Source organism: Ambystoma mexicanum, chromosome 14 (assembly GCF_040938575.1).
Source record: "Ambystoma mexicanum isolate Mex_15411 chromosome 14, UKY_AmexF1_1, whole genome shotgun sequence".
In the NCBI taxonomy this organism is placed as follows: Eukaryota; Metazoa; Chordata; class Amphibia; order Caudata; family Ambystomatidae; genus Ambystoma; species Ambystoma mexicanum.
This window is the reverse complement of record NC_090940.1, coordinates 319,741,107-319,760,196: the sequence shown is the minus strand read 5'-3', so window position 1 is coordinate 319,760,196 and position 19,090 is coordinate 319,741,107.

Genomic DNA, 19,090 nt, shown 5'->3' with positions numbered 1-19,090 from the left:
CTCCACCAGGCTCCCACTCCTGTCTCCCAGCACCCCCACCCCCCAGCCACCAGGGGCAGCCTCCACCAGGCCCCCACTCATGTCTACCACCACCCCAGCCACCAGGGGCAGCCTCCACCAGGCCCCCACTCATGTCCCCTATTACCCCCACCCCCCAGCAGTGCAGGGGCAGCCTCCACCAGGCCCCCACTCATGTCCCCTATTACCCCCACCCCCCAGCCACCAGGGGCAGCCTCCACCAGGGCCCCACCTATGTCTCCCTGCACCCCCACCCCCCAGCAGGCAGTCAGGGGCACCCTCCACCAGGCCCCCACTCCTGTCTCCCTGCACCCCCTACCCCCCAGCAGTCAGGGGCACCCTCCACCAGGCTCCCACTCCTGTCTCCCAGCACCCCCACCCCCCAGCCACCAGGGGCAGCCTCCACCAGGCCCCCACTCATGTCTACCACCACCCCAGCCACCAGGGGCAGCCTCCACCAGGCCCCCACTCATGTCCCCTATTACCCCCGCCCCCAGCAGTGCAGGGGCAGCCTCCACCAGGCCCCCACCCATGTCTCCCACCACCCCCACCCCCCAGCCACCAGGGGCAGCCTCCACCAGGCCCCCACTCATGTCTCCCTGCACCCCCTACCCCCAGCAGTCAGGGGCACCCTCCACCAGGCTCCCACTCCTGTCTCCCACCACCCCCACCCCCCAGCAGTGCAGGGGCAGCCTCCACCAGGCCCACTCATGTCTCCCACCACCCCCACCCCCCAGCCACCAGGGGCAGCCTCACCAGGCCCCCACTCATGTCCCCTATTACCCCCACCCCCCAGCAGTGCAGGGGCAGCCTCCACCAGGCCCCCACCCATGTCTCCCACCACCCCCACCCCCCAGCCACCAGGGGCAGCCTCCACCAGGCCCCCACTCATGTCTCCCTGCACCCCCAGCAGTCAGGGGCACCCTCCACCAGGCTCCCACTCCTGTCTCCCACCACCCCCACCCCCCAGCAGTGCAGGGGCAGCCTCCACCAGGCCCCCACTCATGTCTCCCACACCCCCACCCCCCAGCAGTGCAGGGGCAGCCTCCACCAGGCCCTCACTCATGTCCCCTGTTACCCCCACCCCCCAGCAGTGCAGGGGCAGCCTCTACCAGGCCCCCACTCATGTCTCCCACCACCCCCACCCCCAGCAGTGCAGGGGCAGCCTCCACCAGGGCCCCACCCATGTCTCCCTGCACCCCCACCCCCCAGCAGTGCAGGGGCAGCCTCCACCAGGGCCCCACCCATGTCTCCCTGCACCCCCACCCCCCAGCAGTGCAGGTGCATCCTCCACCAGGCCCCCACCTATGTCTCCCACCACCCCCACCCCCCAGCCACCAGGGGCAGCCTCCACCAGGCCCCCACTCATGTCTCCCTGCACCCCCTACCCCCAGCAGTCAGGGGCACCCTCCATCAGGCTCCCACTCCTGTCTCCCAGCACCCCCACCCCCCAGCAGTCAGGGGCACCCTCCACCAGGCCCCCACTCCTGTCTCCCTGCACCCCCACCCCCCAGCAGTGGAGGGGCAGCCTCCACCAGGCCCCCACTCATGTCCCCTATTACCCCCACCCCCCAGCAGTGCAGGGGCAGCCTCCACCAGGCCCCCACTCATGTCTACCACCACCCCCACCCCCCAGCCACCAGGGGCAGCCTCAACCAGGCCCCCACTCATGTCTCCCACCACCCCCACGCCCCAGCAGTGCAGGGGCAGCCTCCACCAGGCCCCCACCCATGTCTACCACCACCCCCACCCCCCAGCAGTGCAGGGGCAGCCTCCACCAGGGCCCCACCCATGTCTCCCACCACCCCCACCCTTCAGCCACCAGGGGCAGCCTCCACCAGGACCCCACTCGTGTCCTCTATTTCCCCCACCCCCCAGCAGTGCAGGGGCACCCTCCACCAGGCCCCCACTCATGTCCAACTCATGTTCCCCTGCACCCCCACCCCCCAGCACTGTGGGGCACCTGCCAGCAGGCCCCCATTCATGTCCAACTCATGTTCCCCTGCACCTCCACCCCCAGCACTGTGGGGCACCTGCCAGCAGGCCCCCACTCATGTCCAATTCATGTTCCCCTGCACCCCCACCCCCCAGCACTGTGGGGCACGTGCCAGCAGGCCCCCACTCATGTCCAACTCATGTTCCCCAGCCAACATGTCATCACAATCTAGATCCCTGGTCCCTATGGTCAGCCTCCAAATGCAAAACACCCACCCAAGTATTGCATCCACCCACTCAGAAATGGCAATAACATGATAGAACAGCAATTGCAAGTTTGGAAACGAACACATGCCCCTCACATACACCCAATGGGTGTCAGTGACTTTCAAAACCCATATCATCATATGCATGAAACCAATGAGATGATACTACACATTGAAGTTTGATCAAAAAATATGTATTAAAGGAAACATGAATTGAATCAAAAATAAACTAACAGAAATGGGAATGTAAAAAAAGTAAAAAGAAGCATGCCCGTGAAAAAATGCAAAACCAAAAATCAGAATCCAAAGGAATGGTGTCCAAAGTCACAGTCCACAAAAGAAAATCCAATGGGAAATTATGATTGAAAGCCATTGCTCCATGGGTAAATTGTAAAAAGAAAAGAAAATCCAACAGTGAACTATGTACAGGTGAACAAGCCAGGGTCCATGATCCCAACAAAAGAAATGAAACCTATCTAACAACACTACCTAATAAAAAATAACTATATACAAAAATGTGGCCCATTGTCCAAAAGGTCCAAAGAACATGCAAAAACAAAGGAAACCTAACACTAACTACATAACTATTTACATGGGCAGCGGGCTAGTCCAACGGCTCACTGGATGTTGTCATGGGCCAGGGCATCATCGAACTCCTGTTCAATGGCTTGGAGGCGGGCATGTTCCCTGGCCCCGAGGTCTCGGAGGGATAAAGCAGTGTCCAGCTCCAACTCCCTGCGAAGACCCTCGAGGTACTCAGTCCGCCTCAGCGCCCTCCGCATGGAGTTCTCCGCCCTGACCATTGTGAGCCGTTCCTCCTCTGCCCGCTGCCGCTCCGCACCTATCTGCTGGCCCAACCGCTCCCACACGGAAGCCACTCCCATTCCAGGGTTCTCCTGCCCTCCGGCCGATGCCTGCACCCCTGATGTTGATGGACCCGAGCCATGATGCCTCCCATGTCGAGTCTGCCGCTGCCTCCGACGCAACTGCCTGTGCCAGCACGACGGCATCCAGGCTGATGGAATCCACTGATGCCGTCGTGCACGTGCCCTGCCTGATGATGCGTCACATCCTCCATCTGCTGGGGTCCAGTTGCTGGTGTGTCCACCCCTGCTGGACCTCCGACTCCCGACTGTGGCAGGGATGGGATCCCCACCGAGCCGGCTGCATTGGTCGGGGCAGGTCCACAGGGGGCCCTCGTGGCATCTTGGCCGGAAGACGGCATGGAGAACGACTGGTGCATAGTCTCCACAGAGGAGGAGAGGGTCGCCAGATTTGCCGTCACATGTAGGAAACCCCACGACCATGGCCGATCCCAACTGGGCCACGTTGGCACGGTGCTCTCCGTGATGATGTGCATGCTCCTCCCGGGAAGCATGCACCTCATCACGAATTGCACCTGTGCGCAACGCGACACCAATCAGGACCTTCTCCATACGGCCAGGGGTCCCCTCGTCCGCAGGTGGAGGGGAGTCAGATGACATGGACATCCCCCCTACCTGCAGACGGGCCTGGGATGGGGCATCCCTGCTGGTGCATGGTGGTGCAGTCACAGTGTCAGGGACAGTGACATGCACAGGCCCCTCCACAGCAACCTGTGCTGCCTCCTGCCCCTGCCCCTGGACTGCAACACTTGCACCAGCAGGGATGCCCCCACCAGGCCCCATGTGCGCCTCAGTAGCGGCCTCCTCCTCCTCTGTGGAAACCACCAACCTGGATGGCTCCACCCCGTCTTCCGCCGTTGCAAGCCCCTGTGGGGGCTCACCCACCCCTTCCGCTGCAGCCGTGGGGGCATCCCCGCCGCTTTGCTCCACAGAGCCGTCTCCGCCCTCTTCTTCACGTGGCGCTGTGTAGAGGGAGACATAGAACACAAGCATCAGGGTACTGTACAATGGTCCCCTAGACAGGAAGCAATAGCAGATGAGTGGCACTGTCAAAGATCACTTCCATCATGTCCCTCCACAACACATGGCTCAGTGCAGGTAAAACACATGCGGTAACAGGCATGGCGCATGCTATGGACATTAGCATACATGTCCAAGTGATTCTTGAAACATACACTGTTGTTTTGGAACTCACATGCATCATGGGCCATGCCTATCACATGCACACACTTCACCCTAGTTTCATCCATCTGGCCTCGTACACCACAGACACAGTGGATACAAGGATGACTAGGCTGCATCAGTGAACCTGAACATTGCGACAGACATGTGTCATGCATCCCTGCCATTCACAAGTCACAGACACGCAGGTCAGACACACAGACATGGACAGCATACATGTACATGGCATCAGCACCCATCCCTTACCCATGTCCAGGAACAGAGACTGGCATGCTTTCATGTGGCCATTCCGCATAGGGCAACCCATGTTGCATTTGAACACATGCACCAACCGTGTGGTTCACACATTACTGGTCTCACATGCATGACGTCCCTGCACACACACATGCATACATGGCCTATGTCACACATACAGGCAAGTATCAGACAACCAGCACACTGCGACATGCCCTGTCTCACACAACAAATCTTGGCCCCTTACCGCTCAACTCCAGACGGGTCTGCCTCTCAAGGATCTGGGCGTGGAGCGCTGGGCCTACGCATTCCAGGACCCTCATCTGGATGGTACTCATGCGGCCCCGGCCCCCCTCCACGAGGAGCCGGGCCTTCAAGAGGGTCCTGGACCTGCAGTCATCCCAGCGCTTCTTGACATGTTGGTAGTCGCGGACTGCCACCCCCTCCTCGTTGATGGCAGTCACGATGGCCGTCCAGATCCGAGTCCGTCCTTCCTTGTTGGCGCGCTTACTTCCGAAGAGGGCATCATACTGCCCCAGGACTTGCTCCACCAGGACACCAACTTCGGTGGCGGTGAAGCTGGTGCCGCTCTGCCTCTCTGGCCGGGGGTTGCCAGTGGTGCCAGATGTTGCAGTGCCCGACATGGCAACCCCAGAGGCAGGAGTGGGTGGGCAACTGGGTCCTGGGGCTGGGCTGTGGAGCAATGGTATCCCAGTCGGGAGTCTTCTGTTCCAGCAGGGGTGGACACAGCAAATGGACCCCTGCAGATGACTGATGTGCAGGCACCAAATGGCAGGGCACAGTGGCAGCAGGCAGGCAGGCAGGCAGGCAGCAGCAGATGGCTCGTGGGAGGCTGCTCGGGGCCCTGGGGGGCAGTAATTCAGCCTTTTGGGCAGGAGCATGGTCTTCCGTGTGCTTACGCGTGGCCAGCTTGATACGGAGTGATTTGGCACGTGAAAATCCTGCACGTCTGCGTGTAAATCTAGGAAAGGCCCTTAGCGCGTATGCACATCAGCACGCATATGCGATTTCATTGGACCAAAGGCCCTTAGCGCGTGAGCGCGTCTGTGACGTGAGGCGCGCGGGTGTTTCCCTCATTAAACGTGATGACAGAGCACACGTGGATTTCCACCAATCGCATGTGGAACTTCCTGCGCACCCCAGAAATACACGTACCCAGGCCAATCGCATGTACGCTCACTTCCCTCCGATTACACGCGATGACACTCGGACGTGCAGTTTTACCACATGTGCTCGCATATGCGATTTCATTGGCCCAAAGGCCACCATGCGCAGCTGTGACGTCACGCGCATGGCCGTAGAGAATGGCGCGTGTAAAAATGAAGAGATACACGTCCGAGTGTCAAAGCGCGTAATTGGTGGAAATGGCCTCATCGCGTATGCGCGTCTGTGACGTGTGTATAAAAGGTACGTGTAGAACGCCATTTCCTTGTTCGTGCTTTCGTGGAGAGCGAGTGGGTGAAATCTGTACTTCTTGTCAGTTCACACGCGATTTACTTCACAGCGTTTCCAGTTCGTACTCCCTGTTACCTCTGACAGCTTTTTCTCTTTTCCTCTTTTTCCTGGGCCTGTTTCCTCAAACAGCGTTCCCTACTACTGTTGTCCTGTCTCCTCAGACAGCGTACAATTCTTCTTTTGGCGGGGGTGTTGCCAACGCGCACAAGTGCATATTTTTCACGCTTTTGTTCCTGGCAGACGGTGAGTCGCGTACGTATTTAACATCTGTGCTTGCCCCGTGTGTCGCGTACCCCTTCAGAGGTCATTCTAGGCTGCGTGTGACACGCATACGTTCATTCTTGTGTTCCTGGGTGTCACAGCGTAGTGCAGGTTTATTTTTCCACGCACGTGGTCTAGGAGGGGTTGCGTGCACCTTACTTCGCTTTTTTGGGGTGCCTGTGCGTTGCGTGACCCGTCATCTTTCCCCAGGGGTGACATACAGCCTTGCTAGAGCACTACGGTACGATTACCATCTGGTACCCAACCCCTTTGACCCCCAATTGCCCAGGACAATAGTTCACATCGACTCCCATACGCACAATAACATCAGTGCCATGGCTGGGAGGCAACCAAGCCGTAAGGGTGGAAAAGGTGGCCGAGCCCCAAGTGGTGGCCATGGTGGATCCAGTAGGGGACGTGGCCGTGACTTGCAGGGTGCCCCTAGCCCCCCATGTGTGGAGGAGCAGTCAGGGACACCCATGCCCCCCCCCCTGGTTGAGGTTACCGTGGCTGACACCATCCATGCTCAGCCCTTGTTGGACCAGCCCACTGTGGAACCAGACCTGGCACAGGGTGACTTCATGGCTGACTTCCAGGTCAGCAGGTCTAGGCCACGTGCGCCGGTGAACGTTGGTGTCATCAGGCCACGTGGATCAGGGGCAGCTAGGTCATCTGCTGCCCCACGTAGGCAGGCTGGGGAGGCTGCAGGGGCAGCTGCGGCTCCATCCACCCCACCTCTCACACACCCATCCAGGACAGTGTCGGTCCAAGTCCATCATGCTGACATTCCCCCTGACACCATCACACTTGAGATAATGCCTGCACCAACTCCCATGCTGAGTGTGCAATCCCACGCTCCTGCCCCTAGTGTCCAGAGCGGCGTAGGACACTTAGGATCCCCACCACCTTCCAAGCGGAAGAGGAAGAGTGCTCGTCCAGTAGAGGCTGATGCCCCAGACACGGCTACACAGTCCGGCTCGTCAAGGAAGCCCAGCTTCAATGAGGCCGAACTGAATGCACTTGTAGAGTATGTGTCCGCACATGACCGCGAAATGGTGATTGTTGCAGGATCCAAGACCACACCTGCACAACGTCAGGCACACTGGCAGACCATTGCGGACATCATAAGTGCCCTTGGAATCGTGAGGCGCACAGCTAATGAATGCTACAAGCGCTGGAATGACCTGAAGCGCAGGGCAAAGAATAAGCTGGCCTCAAGTCATGCCGCAACTCTAGTGACTGGAGGTGGGTCTCCAGCAGACGACATAGAACTCACTCCACATGAGCAGGTTGCTGGGACCTACGTCACGGAGGAACAGATCCAAGGCGTGGGAGAACTGGCAGATTATGAGGCATTGTCCGGTGAGTGCACATGCATGTGTGTGTCATCCATGTGCATGGTGTGTGTGGGAGGGCTTCTGTTTGGGTGCCAGGGGAGGGTGTGTGTGCCTGAGTGGTTCGGCTCACCCATGTGCCTCTTCCTATACATTCTTGGCAACAGCATTTGGGTATAGCAGCATCCCTTCGGCCAACATTAGACATCCAGCCCAACACCACGCCAGTTGCCCTTGGAGTGTCATCTTGCCACAACACTGTTGCTTATTTACCTCTGTTTATTCAGGCAGATTGTTTGCATACCACCACTTTTACTCAGGATTTCTCAGTCCTATTGTCACATGTCTGACATGGCTGTGGTACAGTGGACTGGCTCCGTTTCGTGGACATGATTAGTTTGGACATGTCCCTGTGCCATAGGACCATTTTTGACTGGCAGCTGCAGGTTAAACATTTGAACCATTACAATGAAAATAATCAATTATATGAACAAACTGGACTGAATGAACAATTGGTGACCTCCTCTCCCTCTTCACTTCATGGCTAGGGTACATGCCATCTGTGTGATGGCATGTGTATTTGACCTGCCAATCACTGGCCAATGTGTGATGCCACTGCTAGGCAGCATGCAGCAAATGTGTTCATCTTCCATCTTGGTGTCATCAATGTGTGCCATCTGCCTCCCCATCACACGCAGTGACGGTGCATGCATGGGAGTGTTTTAGTCATGTGGGACATGTGTCAATCAAGTACTGTTTCTGTAGCCTCTCAGCCCTAATTGTGTGCCATAGTGCTAATGCCTGTTTCCATTTGTTTTCTTTTATGTCTTTGCAGGGGAAGACGCACTTGATACTGCTGGGGTTGTGGAGATGGTGCAGACCCAGGAGGGGTCTGAGGGCCAACCGACCACCAGTGAGGGACGTGGTGTGGTGGTGGGTGAGAACCCACAACTGCTGCAGGTCGTGCTCTCAAGGGGTGTCTCTGGCTGCACCTCCCCCGAGCTGTACTCAGGTGTCGATTCGGATGATGAGACCTACGTGCCGTCGCAGGTGAGTGCTCCTGGGAGGGATTCTGTTCTGTCCGACCCACCTGCACCAGGGTTAGAACCCTCAATGGGGATGTCAGTGTTGGCAGGTACGCCTTTGTTGGTTACGGATGCAGGGTCACACTCCGCGACATCTGATCCTGTTCCTGGGCCAGCAGATCAGAGGGGGAATGCAGTCCTGCAGCCTCAGGCAGTGCCGGCACAGCAAGGCGCAGTTCGCCTTGCCCCAGACAGGTGTGGTGCCCGCCGACGTGGTGGCCGTACGCCACCTGGCAATACCCCATGGGAGCAATCCATTTACGGTATGGCAACCCAACAGGCAGCATCATCAGAGATGATGGCGCAGGCCATGGATAGGGTGGCCACTTCCATTGTCCCCCCTGAAAGGCTGATGGAGCGACTACAGCAGGCAACCGACTCCATCTGCCAGTCACACAGGGAGGACATGTTGGCGTCCGACAGGTGGGCGACACTGGCGACTCTGCAGGAAGCCATCTCCATAGAGTCCCAGGGCCACAGGGAAGCCCTGAGGCTGGAACTCCTTCACCTCAGGACGACTCTTGTTGAGCTTGAGGCTTCAACAAACCGAAGGGCAGAACAGCAGCTGGAGCGTCTCACCCGTACACTCTCAGCTGAGATGCAGGCAACTAGGGCGGAGGTCCGGGCATCCCGTGAGTTGTTGCATGGGGACCTCCGCACACTTATCCTCCAGAACGAGACCTACCACACCTGCATGCTTGCAGCCATGGAGGAACAGACTAGGGCTTTGCGTGGGCTGCCTCCCATAGTGCCACCACCTCCTGATGCAGCTGCAGAGGGGGAGGATAGCGACAGCAGTGATACTCCCACAATAGGGTAGCCGTGTAGGCCATGAGCCCATGGAGGTGTTTTTTTTTCGCAAGATCCACACAGGTGGGTTTTGGTGTGCACCCTGTCCTCGGACCTCCTGGGTGGCCTCCCCCAGCCCCCGGGCCCATTAATGGACATTTTTTTTTTTTTTAACAGTGTGTTGCCTTGTGTGGCTCCCGTGGGCATACGCTGCATTGTGGCTGGGCACATGCAGGCTTGTCATGGATTTGGTTCAGATGCTTGGGTTTTTGTTACACACACCCCTCCTGCTTCCCGTTTCCATGGGCTTGCAAAGGGTGTGCCCAAGTGACATTGACGTACATGGTGACATTGGACTCCCATGAGCTGTGTGGGCAGTCTGTAGTCAATACTGTGTATACATTCATAGTGCATATTGTTGTTGTATTGTACACTGTGTGGTGTATTGATATGTGCCTCTGCATCCATCTCATCCTCAATATTTGCAGGTCCATTCCTCATGTCTTCACAATGCGGTCCACCTTGGAACTGGAGTCCATGTTGTAAGCAGTGCACCTACACTCTTGCGTGGCGCTAACACTGTATACTTGGAAGTGTTCGGAGGGCTGTCATCATCAGGTGGTGAGGCTAGCTAATTTTTAAGTCTGTAATGTCATGTTTAAGGTAGGTTGGAGGTTGGTAGGTGACTGGTATTCTTGGTAAGTATTTGGTAATGTGGGTTGTAGGTCCTGCATTACTGTGAGCATTTCATGTGTGGACATGTTTCCATTAGGGACACTGTAGCTGCTGACACTTGGGGCATGTTGTGGGGATTAATTTCTTTCCTCTCACATTGCATGGCATGCCATGGTGTGTTGTGTAGCCGTGCCGGGGAGGGGGTGGGTGACATGGCACTGTTTTCATGTAGTATTTTGCAAGTGGGTATTCATTTCTGCAGCATGGAAGTGTCTTTTCATGACATTGCATTGGTGGTGTTTGTGTAGGTAGGGATGCACACATTGTGACACTTCCACATGAACAATCTCAGGCTGCTATGGTTCTGACAGTTGACAGTCCCTTTGTTCGTCTTAATTGTCAGGTCGAGTCATCATTGCTTATCAGATGGTATGTGCCAGGCCTGTGTGCACTCCACTGGGGTGTGATTTCTATGTGAAGTAATTAGCCACCAGCTGCATACGGGCTGCCTCACCCCGTGCCCTCAACCCTCCCATGTGCAGCGGCCGTGCATGTGGTTGGGGATGTGGAGGCACCACCATGTCCACAGCCAGGCCCCGGCGTGTTGCAACATTGTGCAGGACACATGCTGCCACTATGATCCTGCACACTACTGGGGGCGCATATAACAGCTGCCCGCCAGAACGGTCAAGGGAGCGAAAGCGTGACTTGAGCACTCCAAATGTGCGCTCCACTATGCCCCGGGTTGCAATATGGGCTGTGTTGTATCTTACCTCTGGAGGCGTGATGGGGTTCCGAATTGGCGTCATCATGTGGGTGCTCAGAGGGTAGGCACTGTCCCCTGGTGAGGAGGTGATGGGTATCATTAGTGGGGTAGTGACATAACTCTGCATCTGACATGCATGCATGTGCAGTGGCATTCATACTCACCAAGCAGCCATGTATCGCCATGCCGCCCAGCTTCTAGGTCCCGGCTTAGGGTAGACATTCGGTAAATGAAGCTGTCGTGGGTGGACCCTGGATAGTTGGCATATACTGAGGTGATGATTCCCTTAGCATTACATACTACCTGCACGTTGATGGAATGCCAGTGCTTGCGGTTCCAATAGATGTGCTCAGATGCCCTGGGGGGACGTAGTGCCACATGGGTGCAGTCAATGGAACCTAGCACTTTTGGGAATTGTGCCACACCGTAGAAATCGAGGGTGGCAGCCTGCCTTTCTGCAGGTGTCCTGGGCAGGTATATGTGCCTACGGACTGATGGGCGTGCAGTGATGATGTTCAAGACCTGGTGTAGGCAGCGTGACTGTGTGGCCTGTGACACCCCACCCACTATGGCACTTGTCCGCTGAAATGATCCTGTGGCCAAGAAGTGCAGTACATTTAGGACCTTCTCCAGGGGGCTGAGTGCTTGGGAGCACAGGGTGGGTGATGTGAGGTCATCCTCCCACTCACTGACCAGGTCCAGTATTATGTGTGGGGGAAACCTGTACCTCCCATACACCTGGTCATCAGGCATCCCAAAAAGGCTGGTTCTGGGAGTGAAAATTCGGGCCCTCACTATCCTCCTCCTCCTCCTTTGGTAACCCATGGCCACTGCTGCTAGGAATGGTATATTCATCCTGGCGTATGAGCTTGTTTGTTGTTTGCGTGCACTTTTATGCTGCGCGGGTCGACGTACGCCTGCTTCATGCTGGCGTACGTGTCTCAGGATTGGACCATTTATTTTTCGGCACATCGTAGGCAAACGTGTGAATCTTCCCGCCCACCCCAGGAATACATGTAGCATGCTCTCACAGGCACAGTCGCGGGTAAATATTCCCGCCCACCCCTGGAATACATGTACCCCACTCTCACAGGCCCAATCGCGTGTGGAAGTTCACGTGCACCCCGAAGTACACGTACCCAGGCCAATCGCGTGTGGGACTTCCCGCACACCCCGAAGTACATGTACCCAGGCTAATCGCGTGTGGAAGTTCACGCGCACCCCGAAGTACACGTACCCAGGCCAATCGCGTGTGGAAGTTCACGCGCACCCCGAAGTACACATACCCAGGCCAATCACGTGTGGGACTTCCCGCGCACCCCGAAGTACACGTACCCAGGCTAATCGCGTGTGGAACTTCCCGCGCACCCTGAGGTACACGTACCCAGGCCAATCGCGTGTGGGACTTCCCGCGCACCCCGAAGTACACGTACCCAGGCTAATCGTGTGTGGAACTTCTCGCGCATCCCGAGGTACAGGTACCCAGGCCAATCGCGTGTGGAACTTCCCGCGCACCCCGAAGTACACGTACCCAGGCAAATCGCATGGCTGGGGGTGGGGGTGCAGGGGGACATGAGTGGGGGCCTGGTGGAGGCTGCCCCTGCACTGCTGGGGGGTGGGGGTGCATGGGGACATGAGTGGGGGCCTGGTGGAGGCTGCCCCTGCACTGCTGGGGGGTGGGGGTGCATGGGGACATGAGTGGGGGCCTGGTGGAGGCTGCCCCTGCACTGCTGGGGGGTGGGGTGGTGGGAGACATGAGTGGGGGCCTGGTGGAGGCTGCCCCTGGTGGCTGGGGGGTGGGGGTGATGGGAGACATGAGTGTGGGCCTGGTGGAGGCTGCCCCTGGTGGCTGGGGGTGGTGGTAGACATGGGTGGGGGCCTGGTGGAGGCTGCCCCTGCACTGCTGGGGGGTGGGGGTGGTGGGAGACTTGAGTGGGGGCCTGGTGGAGGCTGCCCCTGGTGGCTGGGGGGTGGGGGTGATGGGAGACATGAGTGTGGGCCTGGTGGAGGCTGCCCCTGCACTGCTGGGGGGTGGGGGTGGTGGTAGACATGGGTGGGGGCCTGGTGGAGGCTGCCCCTGCACTGCTGGGGGGTGGGGGTGGTGGAAGACATGAGTGGGGGCCTGGTGGAGGCTGCCCCTGGTGGCTGGGCGGTAGGGGTGGTGGGAGACATGAGTGTGGGCCTGGTGGAGGCTGCCCTTGGTGGCTTGGTAGACATGGGTGGGGGCCTGGTGGAGGCTGCCCCTGCACTGCTGGGGGGTGGGGGTGGGTGGAGATATGAGTGGGGGCCTGGTGGAGGCTGCCCCTGGTGGCTGGGGGTGGGGGTGATGGGAGACATGAGTGTGGGCCTGGTGGAGGCTGCCCCTGCACTGCTGGGGGGTGGGGGTGGTGGTATACATGGGTGGGGGCCTGGTGGAGGCTGCCCCTGCACTGCTGGGGGGTGGGGGTGGTGGTAGACATGGGTGGGGGTCTGGTGGAGGCTGCCCCTGCACTGCTGGGGGGTGGGGGTGATGGGAGACATGAGTGGGGGCCGGGTGGAGGCTGCCCCTGGTGGCTGGGGGGAGGGGGTGATGGGAGACATGAGTGTGGGCCTGGTGGAGGCTGCCCCTGGTGGCTGGGGGTGGTGGCAGACATGGGTGGGGGCCTGGTGGAGGCTGCCCCTGCACTGCTGGGGGGTGGGGGTGCATGGGGACATGAGTGGGGGCCTGGTGGAGGCTGCCCCTGCACTGCTGGGGGGTGGGGGTGCATGGGGACATGAGTGGGGGCCTGGTGGAGGCTGCCCCTGCACTGCTGGGGGGTGGGGGTGGTGGGAGACATGAGTGGGGGCCTGGTGGAGGCTGCCCCTGGTGGCCGGGGGGTGGGGGTGATGGGAGACATGAGTGGGGGCCGGGTAGAGGCTGCCCCTGGTGGCTGGGGGGAGGGGGTGATGGGAGACATGAGTGTGGGCCTGGTGGAGAATGCCCCTGGTGGCTGGGGGTGGGGGTGGTGGTAGACATGGGTGGGGGCCTGGTGGAGGCTGCCCCTGCACTGCTGGGGGGTGGGGGTGCATGGGGACATGAGTGGGGGCCTGGTGGAGGCTGCCCCTGCACTGCTGGGGGGTGGGGGTGCATGGGGACATGAGTGGGGGCCTGGTGGAGGCTGCCCCTGCACTGCTGGGGGGTGGGGGTGGTGGGAGACATGAGTGGGGGCCTGGTGGAGGCTGCCCCTGGTTGCTGGGGGGTGGGGGTGATGGGAGACATGAGTGTGGGCCTGGTGGAGGCTGCCCCTGGTGGCTGGGGGGTGGGGGTGGTGGTAGACATGGGTGGGGGCCTGGTGGAGGCTGCCCCTGCACTGCTGGGGGGTGGGGTGCATGGGGACATGGGTGGGGGCCTGGTGGAGGCTGCCCCTGCACTGCTGGGGGGTGTGGGTGGTGGGAGACATGAGTGGGGGCCTGGTGGAGGCTGCCCCTGGTGGCTGGGGGGTGGGGGTGCTTGGAGACATGAGTGTGGGCCTAGTGGAGGCTGCCCCTGCACTGCTGGGGGGTGGGTTGGTGGTAGACATGGGTGGGGGCCTGGTGGGGGCTGCCCCTGCACTGCTGGGGGCTGGGGGTGATGGGAGACATGAGTGGGGGCCTGGTGGAGGCTGCCCCTGGTGGCTGGGGGGTGGGGTTGGTGGTAGACATGGGTGGGGGCCTGGTGGAGGCTGCCCCTGCACTGCTGGGGGGTGGGGGTGGTGGGAGACATGGGTGGGGGCCTGGTGGAGGCTGCCCCTGGTGGCTGGGAGTGGGGGTGATGGGAGACATGAGTGTGGGCCTGGTGGAGGCTGCCCCTGCACGGGTGGGGGTGGTGGTAGACATGGGTGGGGGCCTGGTGGAGGCTGCCCCTGCACTGCTGGGGGGTGAGGGTGGTGGTAGACATGGGTGGGGGCCTGGTGGAGGCTGCCCCTGCACTGCTGGGGGGTGGGGGTGATGGGAGACATGAGTGGGGGCCTGGTGGAGGCTGCCCCTGGTGGCTGGGGTGTGGGGGTGGTGGTAGACATGGGTGGGGGCCTGGTGGAGGCTGCCCCTGCACTGCTGGGGGATGGGGGTGGTGGGAGACATGAGTGGGGGCCTGGTGGAGGCTGCCCCTGTTGGCTGGGGGGTGGGGTGGTGGGAGACATGAGTTGGACATGAGTGGGGGCCTGGTGGAGGCTGCCCCTGCACTGCTGGGGGGTGGGGGTGGTGGGAGACATGAGTGGGGGCCTGGTGGAGGCTGCCCCTGGTGGCTGGGGGGTGGGGGTGATGGGAGACATGAGTGGGGCCCTGGTGGAGGCTGCCCTGCACTGCTGGGCGGTGGGGGTGATGGGAGACATGAGTGTGGGCCTGGTGGAGGCTGCCCCTGCACTGCTGGGGGGTGGGGGTGGTGGTAGACATGGGTGGGGCCTGGTGGAGGCTGCCCCTGCACTGCTGGGGGGTGGGGGTGCATGGGGACATGAGTGGGGGCCTGGTGGAGGCTGCCCCTGCACTGCTGGGGGGTGGGGTGGTGGGAGATATGAGTGGGGGCCTGGTGGAGGCTTGCCCTGGTGGCTGGGGAGGTGGGGGTGGTGGGAGACATGAGTTGGACATGAGTGGGGGCCTGGTGGAGGCTGCCCCTGCACTGCTGGGGGGTGGGGGTGGTGGGAGACATGAGTGGGGGCCTGGTGGAGGCTGCCCCTGTTGGCTGGGGGGTGGGGGTGATGGGAGACATGAGTGGGGGCCTGGTGGAGGCTGCCCCTGCACTGCTGGGGGGTGGGGGTGGTGGGAGACATGAGTGGGGGCCTGGTGGAGGCTGCCCCTGGTGGCTGGGGGGTGGGGGTGATGGGAGACATGAGTGTGGGCCTGGTGGAGGCTGCCCCTGCACTGCTGGGGGGTGGGGGTGCATGGGGACATGAGTGGGGGCCTGGTGGAGGCTGCCCCTGCACTGCTGGGGGGTGGGGGTGCATGGGGACATGAGTGGGGGCCTGGTGGAGGCTGCCCCTGCACTGCTGGGGGGTGGGGGTGATGGGAGACATGAGTGGGGGCCTGGTGGAGGCTGCCCCTGCACTGCTGGGGGGTGGGGGTGCATGGGGACATGAGTGGGGGCCTGGTGGAAGCTGCCCCTTCACTGCTGGGGGGTGGGGCGGTGGGAGACATGAGTGGGGGCCTGGTGGAGGCTGCCCCTGGTGGCTGGGGGTGGGGGTGGTGGTAGACATGGGTGGGGGCCTGGTGGAGGCTGCCCCTGCACTGCTGGGGGGGTGGGGGTGGTGGGAGACTTGAGTGGGGGGCTGGTGGAGGCTGCCCCTGGTAGCTGGGGGGTGGGGGTGATGGGAGACATGAGTGTGGGCCTGGTGGAGGCTGCCCCTGCACTGCTGGGGGGTGGGGGTGGTGGTAGACATGGGTGGGGGCCTGGTGGAGGCTGCCCCTGCACTGCTGGGGGGTGGGGGTGGTGGGAGACATGAGTGGGGGCCTGGTGGAGGCTGCCCCTGGTGGCTGGGGGGTGGGGGTGATGGGAGACATGAGTGTGGGCCTGGTGGAGGCTGCCCCTGGTGGCTGGGGGGTGGGGGTGGGGTGGTGGTAGACATGGGTGGGGGCCTGGTGGAGGCTGCCCCTGCACTGCTGGGGGGTGGGGGTGGGTGGAGACATGAGTGGGGGCCTGGTGGAGGCTGCCCCTGGTGGCTGGGGGGTGGGGTGATGGGAGACATGAGTGTGGGCCTGGTGGAGGCTGCCCCTGCACTGCTGGGGGGTGGGGTGTTAGGCGGAAACCTGTGCAGTTCCCTCTGGGACCACTGCAAAAGATTTAGGACTACAGGTGTTGCGATGAACCCGCTTGGTAGCAGTCTGTACCACACAGATCCAATTGGTAGCTGTGGCTGAGCAGTCAGACTTCTCTCAAGAAAAGTTGGTCAGTATAGGGAGTATACAAGATAGGGTAATTCTTCGCAGCAAAACGAGTAAACACGCAACCAGGCTTTAGTATAAAGATAGTAAGTTATTTATTAATAACAGAATGTCTACGAAAAATACTAAAGTGAACCACGGCAAACAAATCAAAATACAATTACTCTGCAGGGTGGAATAAAGCTCAACCCCCCGAAACACTATATCGACAACTCTAGGTTCTACGGCACCACTTATTTTCAGACAGAGGTGTATACCTAAACCCAGATGACACTCGAATATTTTTAGTGAGGAAGGGAGAGAAGAGAAAGGCAGGTAACGAAGTCAACACGGTTCGTACTGAAGCGGGTAAAAATGCAAGGCAAGAAAGCATTAATCACACTAGATCATACAGTTCGGCGGCCAGGCCCACTCGGTGAGAGGCAAGGCACGATGTCCTGGAAAGTCTCTACGGATGATGCACTCCAGTCTTGTTTAGCAAATTGTTTAGCGACAGGTTGAACCAGTTCAGAACAAAGAGTGAATAAAGATTGGAGGCAACCCAACGGAACGGAGAGGAATCAGATACCTCACACGAACCGATCAAAAAGGGAAGCCAGGCGGTTTACGGTACCTTGTGGGGGAAGACAGCTCCGACGGGGGCAGTTGTTCCTGGTGGTGGATGCACGACGGGTCTTGGCCAAGAGAAGAGATGCTCTCGTCGTCGAAGAGAAGATGTCCGGTGCACCACCAGGGAAGAAACCAGCCGCGGAGTGCTTCGTCACAAGGCACCACCTTTCGATCACGATGCAGGAGTAGTGGCTATCCGGTTGCCGGGTGCTCTGCACGGGCAATTCGACCACTGCGTCCTGGGCGACCAAAAAGCACAAAGAAGAAGAAGACTGGTTGTTCCCACCAGCCAGGGAAAGAGCCTCTCCGGCAGGGAGATCTCTTCTGTCGTCGGGAGGTTGTGAGACGATTCCGCAGGGCTCCACCGGAGGTTTTGTCGTGCAGGTCGGCTCAGCGTTACCCTCGTCGGATTCTTTAGGTCCAGTGGCGACTTCCTGAAGATCCAGTCCCAAAGGCCCTGCTTTTATGCAGACGTCCCCCATTCATTCAGCCTAGCTTGTCAATCAACACATGCTAAGTGGTGAGCGGGAAGGCTCACCACCTGGGCCAATCACTCCAGAGTGCGACCTGAGTTGGCAAGGCAACTCGGTCCAGGGTGTCTAAACCCCCTCCCACACCCCTGAGGTAACCCAGACAGAATGGCGCCACCTTCGCGGGTCTCTGTCCAGAGGCCCGCCAAAAGTGGAACAAAGGGCTCAACCTTTGGTTTCGGAGTCACAGAGAAAAACACAGACGCCATTTTTCAACCCGAGTTCTGGCAGAAAATACCACTCGATAAACTTATTTAAGATAAGTAGATCGGTGGTACGTTGGAGATTAACGAAAAACAGTATCAATCTTCAACAATGGGACGAATCCCATAGGGTTATGCTCGGGGCCGAACATAACAAGTAGTTTCCACTGCCACCAGCCAAAACTCGACGAGGGGGGACGGGACAGTGCCCCCTCGAGTAACAGATCCAGGAGTAATCGTATTACCCCTACTAGCACGTCCACAATAAGATGGTTGGTACTAGTTCTGTTAGTAAATTTAGGTCTAGTAAAGCCAATGGTGACTTTACATGCCCGGGGAGACAGTAGTCAGTCCCCGGGTATGGAGTCTATGGTGGGGGGACCTGCTAGGGCGCCCCCGTGTCACGACACGTAGGGTGCAGAGTGACACACATAGAAAAACTTATGAGACCCTATGGAGTAAAAGACCCCATAGCCCATCGAACACATTGACACCTCAAAGGAATTCCACACATACATGTCCAAGAGTGAGAGGAAAAGGGTCACACTCTTGGCAGGAGGGAAAAAACAAACCCCAGAAATCCAGCAAAGCTGCTGGGGGACTCACTAGGTTAGGAAATTCAGCCTAAACAGAGAATTCTCCCTAACACTCGCCCCCCCCAGACTAAGGGACAGGAGGATTTAATCCACTCCTGGATGAATCTCATACCTCTAGTCGATGATATACATCCTAGAGAGACCATCAGCATTTTGGTGGTGACACCCTGACCTGTGCTCAATGGTGAAATCGAACCCTTGCAGGCAGATCGACCATCTCAGTAGTTTTGGGTTTTCCCCTTTCATTTGCATTAACCATCTCAAGGGTTGGTGGTCAGTCTGAATAACAAAAGTAGAACCATACAAGTACGGCCTAAACTTCTTCAGAGCCCACACGATAGCAAAGCATTCTCTTTCGATTGTTGCCCACCTTGTT